General features: G+C 52.3%; 1 long non-coding RNA gene across 1 annotated transcript; it reads left to right on the top strand.

Moving 5' to 3' along the window:
- The first annotated feature begins 950 nt into the window (after positions 1-950).
- Positions 951-3,984, top strand: LOC114037480. Its single transcript, XR_003568451.1, has 3 exons — positions 951-1,437; positions 1,752-1,871; positions 3,159-3,984. It is a non-coding gene; the product is annotated as an uncharacterized LOC114037480 (long non-coding RNA).
- Positions 3,985-5,453: the final 1,469 nt, after the last annotated feature.

Raw genomic sequence — 5,453 nt, forward strand, 5'->3', positions numbered from 1 at the left:
TGAATCATGGGAAGCCTGGGTTAAAGCTTCCTTTCCTGGTCTGATCAGGGCTCCCCCTTTATTAAGGATTACTAGGCGCTTGGCACTGTGCTGGGCATACAACTACAAGCAAATAGGACATTCCCTGCCTTCAGGGGCTTAAATCCTGAGGGAGAAAGACAGGACATCACCAGAGAATGAAAGGGGGGTAGAGAGAAATGGGTGGGGGTGGGAGGAATGGGGAGAGAGGGAAGAATATGGGGGGAGGGGAAAAGGAGGAGTGGGGGGAGGGGAAAAGGAGGAGTGAGGGGAGGGGAGAGGGAAGAATATGGGGGGAGAGTCAGTCCCATCTCTTCTGGGCTCCTCTCTGGCCCCACAGGACCTTTCCTAGTGCCAACCTTATGAAATCTCAGATCTCTAACTACAAACTGTCCTTCATATTAGACCTGTGCTTTCCCCAGCACTCTGGAAATACTTGGAACATATTTTCTGTTGAAATAGTCTTTGTATACTCAGTTCCTCCTCCCTCAGTAAAATGAGCTCCTGGAGGCCAGGGGTTGTTTCTTTTTTTGCCTCAGTGCTCCCAGGGTCTGGTGCTTAGTAGCCATTTAGCAAATCTTTGTTAAATTGAATTGCACAGCTGTCTGAGGATCATCGTGGCTGAGGGTCCAGAGACTCAACGCCAGGGAAAAGATGGAAGGTTGGTCATTTCCCTCTGTTCTGGAAGAGGACCACAATGACATCACTCTGTCAGAGTCAAGGCACAGCGTGTCCACCCGTGGCTGATCAGACCAAAACAAGCCCAGAAGGCTCTACCACAGGTGGGCACAAATGGTCCGTGTGAACTCTCCTCCCCATGTGGACTCTCTAAATTGGTGCATCTTTTGAGCTGCTTCAATGCTGCTTTGCTCATAGAGCACAGCCACTTCTCTGATGAGGGCACGCCACGCCGGGCTGTCCTGTGCCAGTGTCTCTCATGTCACACAAGCAGTTCCAAAGTTCTTGAGAGACACCCTGAGAGTGGCTTGTATCACCGCCGTGTGAACGCTTGCCATGTGTGAGTTCTCCATAAAAGTCTTTTTGGCAAGTGGATGTCTGGCATTCAAACAAGCCGGCCAGCCCGTCGGACTCGTGCTCTCTGCCATAGAGTTTAAATGCTCGGCACTTTAGCTTGAGAAAGGACCTCAGTCCTGCCAGTGATCTTCAGAGTCTTCCCAAGACAATTCAGACGGAAGCCATTCAGTTTCCTGAATCCAGGTTTCACAGGCACACAACAATGAGGTCAGCGCAACAGCTCTGCACACCTTCAGTTGATGGTCAGTGTAATACCTCTTCTGTCCCACGCCTTCCTTTGGAGCTTCCCAAAGGCTAGTCTTCCAAAAGCTGAGCTAGCTCTGGCAACACACACATATCAACCTTACTATCAATGTGTACATCCCTGGAAAATACACTACCAAGGTAAGTGGACTTATCCACAGCATTCAAAACTCCATTTGCTGTAACCGATGGTTCCATGTGTGTATGGTGTGGTGGCTGATGGAGCACCTGTGTTTTCTTGGTGTTAATTATCAGGCCAAAATTAGCACAAGCAGCAGAAAAACAATCCATACCTTGTTGCACCTTAGCCCCAGAGGCTGCATTGAGTGCACAATAGTCTGCAAACAAAAAATCATGCCCCAATACTCCCTCTACTTTAGTCTTAGCATGTAGCCTTTTCAAGTTTACCATCAGTGAGGCAGCTGACCTTGATACTGTGTTCATCTTCATTGAAGGCGTCTGACAACGTGACTGAAAACATCATGCTAAAAAGCATGGGAGCAAACACACAGCCTTGTTTCACTCCATCAGTGACCAGGAAAGCACGAGAGCATCATCCGTTATCCAGAACCCGGGTGAGCACAGTGTCATGAAACTAAGCGGAAAATGGGGGGGGGGGGCTCCCCTGAAACTGTCTGCTGAGATGTGAGGTGTGGGAGCCAGAACAGATTAAAAGCCTGCTGTGGGCAGGCGCTCCCTGTGCTGGGCAGTTGGAGACAAACAGCTGAAAAATACCAGTCTCCACCCTCAGAGAGCTTCCGTCGGAGTTGAGATGGGTGCTTAAAGGGTGTGAGTAGGACAAAGTAGGATCCTGACCAGGTTCTCAGAAATGTGAGGAGGGAGAGGACACTTTCAATTGGGGGAAATCAGGGAAGGCTTCCTGAAGGAGGTGGCCCCTGAACTGAGGTTTGAAAGGAGCTATACAGCTTGAAAGATGGAATGAGGAGGGAGTGGCATGCCAGGGGTAGATTGCCTTTGCAAATTCGCAGAGATGGGAGCCAGGAGGTAGAGTTCCAGAAACAGCTAGGCCAGTTTGACTGGACCACAAAAGAGAAGAGAGGGAGAGACAGAGACAGAGAAAGAGAGAGGGAGGGATGGAGGAAGAGAGAAGGAGGGAGAGAGAGAAAGAGAGAGAGAGAGAGAGAGAGAGAGAGAGAGTGTGTGTGTGTGTGTGTGTGTGTGTTGTGGGGGCAAAGTCTGGAAAAGTAGGTGGGAGCTATTAAAGGGGTTCAGATATATGTATTTTATCCCCTAAGACACTAAGGATGATGAACCTCTGGAGGTGTTTGAGGAGTGACAGGTCATATCTGGGATTTAGGAAGATTTTTGGCAGCTGAGAGAAAGAAGGGTGGGGAGAGATGGGAAGCCCAAGACCGATCAGGAGGTGGCAGTGCAGAACAGGGGGGCAGGTGGGTGGGGCAGGTAAGGGGGTGGGGGCAGGTGAGGGGGCCTGGGGGGGGGCGCGGCAGGGCAGGTGTGGCAAGAGGGGAGCCGGGGCAGGTGAGGGGGGTGGCCCAGGCTGTCCCTGTGCTTTCCTTCCTTCCAGGAGGGCGGGGCCTGCTGGGTGTCTCCCTGTGCCTGGCACACCAGAGGTACTTAACAAGTGCTTATTGGTGGAGTGCAGCTTAAGCCCACCTGCTCCACCTCACTGCCCTGCCCCTTCCCCCTCCCTCCTTCTCTGAGGCTCCTCCCAAGGACCCCCCCCAACACCTCCAGCCCACACCGCACAGTCAGACATCCCGAGGAGGGGAGGGGTGACAGGGAGCTGAGGGCCAGGCCCCAGTGACTCAGGCAGGCCTGGGGGAAGGGGGATGGTCAGCCACCCACCTTCCCACTAGCCAAGGGCCTCCTCTCCTCTCCAGGCTATAGGAGCCGTCTCTGAAATGCGTGTCTAGTGGTGCCAAGCTTTTCCAATCCATCCTTCCACACTTCAGAGAGCCCTGAACGCATTACTCCTCAAAATGCCTCCTGACCAGCATCTCTACTCCTCACCCTGACATTCAAGGTCCTGGGGCTCTTCTCACTCTTCCTCCACCCATCTGTCAGCCTCATCTCTCTCTACATCCCCCTTCACACGCTCTCTCTTTGGACCAGGCTGGGTGGTCCTCCCCACTCTGACCCTATTCTCCGCCCGCTCTCTCCCACCTCCATGCCTTTGCCCACATTGCCTCCCAGCTCTGTCCGCTGAGGTCTCTCCCTTCTCTCAAGGCCACCTCCTTCATGGAGCTATTTCAGCTAAAAGGAGCGTTTCCTCCTTCCTCCAGCTCTTCCTGGCCCTCAGCCTTGACCCAGCCTTTCAGGCCCCCTTCCCATCCCCGATGGACTGTAAACTCCCTGAGAGCAGGCACTTTGGGCCATCTGATGGGGTGCTTGGCTGCTTGCACTCAGATGCCACTTCCAAGATCGTATTTCTCCCTAGCCTCAAGGCACCATCCTTGACAGTTTCTCTCCAGCCCACGACCCTATCTCATGAGTAGGCCCAGTGAGGCAAACTGTCTGTCCCTGTTACAAGCACAAGCTGACCACTGTAGAATTTCCCTTGTACAAACAGGACCATCTTGTACCAGCAGAACTATCGGGTACTGATGCCCACAGTTACCGTATACAATCCAGAGGTCGAGCTATAGACGTCAACTCCCGAAGCTATCTTCTTGTACTCGTAACAGATAACAGACCAAAAATACACCCTTTAGGAACTCTCTCTTCCCCCACCCCCCCCCCCCCCCGCCCCGCCCCGTTTCAGTAGTGAATGACGTAGTTGTATGTTATCACCTAATTGGCATATTTGGCACATAATCCACTACTTTTCCTATATAAACTTTAGCATCATGCCTGTTAGGTCGCAAGTTCCCTAAGGAGCTTTGCCCACCATGGTAGAGTTCCTTCAGGACCTCTGCCCCCTGTATAGAGTAACAATAAATCTTTGCCACCTTGACTTAAAGAATGCTTGAGTTGGTGAATTCATTCCAGATGACCCTGTCCTGTACTGCGGTCTTTGAGGGGTCTCAACCTCTCAGACCTCAACACATCCACCCTTACCTTCTCAACACCAAGGCTGAGTCTCAGCCAGGGAAGGCCCTTCATAGAGGCTGGATGGAATCTGGCGGAATCAGCCTCCTGGAGGAGCTGGCCTAGAGACTGTCTCCCCTTCCTCCTTCCTCACCCAACATGCCACGAATCACTCTCTTACTGCAAGAAGTTGTTTTTTAATGACATATGCCTTTTGTCTTGACGCCAGCTTGACTTCCCTCCCCAGAAAGCCAGTCTTGACCCCAGGGCAGCAAAACCAATAGAATTGGACTGTCTCACCCTTCGCCCTCCACCCCCTCTATAGCAAGTGGATTTGACCAGAAATCCCCTTCTTTTGAAGAGGAGCGATGGGGTTACCTCCCCCAGGCTTGATGGGAAAGGCCTTCCTTGGCAGGCCTGGGGGCAGAACTGACTGACATCTTCCTCCCAATGAAGGTGAACGGTCCCAGGGTGCAACGGGCACCTTCGAAGGTGGTGAGCTCCCCGTCCCCCAGCCTGTTCGTCCTCCATTCTGAGGGTTGAGTCTGATCCAGGCCTGGGGAGGGGTCATCAAGTCAAAGCCCCATCAGAGGGGCCTGAGGTGGCATCTCCCCGCTGACACTCAACAGAATCATTGCAGGATCAGATGTTAACAGCCCTGGGGTTCAGAGACGGTTCTCCAAGTTACCCCGCCTACATGGGCCTCAGTTTCCCCTTCCAGCTCTAGATCCAAGGTCCTAGGATTTTGTTTTGTTTTGTATTCTGCTAGGGGGTGCCACAGTACATAGGGCACCAGGCTTGGAGTCAGTAAGACTCAAATTTCTGAGTTCAAATCCAGCCAGAGACACTTAACTAGCTGTGTGAGAGTCAATTAATCCAGCTTGCCTCAGTTCCTCATCTGTCAAATGAGCTGGAGAAGGAAATGGCAAACTGCTCCAGTATGCCAAGAAAACCTCCAATGGGGTCATGGAGGGTGGGACATGATGAAGCAACAACAATCCACGCCACTGGGAAGCCAAGAACAGGCTGTCTGGAGTTTTCTGAAATGCATGTGTGAAGTCTGTCCTAGTCAGGTGGTGAGCTCCCCAGCAAGCTGTTCAAGTGACACCTGCATGACCTCTTTTCTGGGAGGCTAGCAAGGTGATTCC

This window comes from Vombatus ursinus, unplaced genomic scaffold (assembly GCF_900497805.2).
Source record: "Vombatus ursinus unplaced genomic scaffold, bare-nosed wombat genome assembly UNPS02010394.1, whole genome shotgun sequence".
In the NCBI taxonomy this organism is placed as follows: Eukaryota; Metazoa; Chordata; class Mammalia; order Diprotodontia; family Vombatidae; genus Vombatus; species Vombatus ursinus.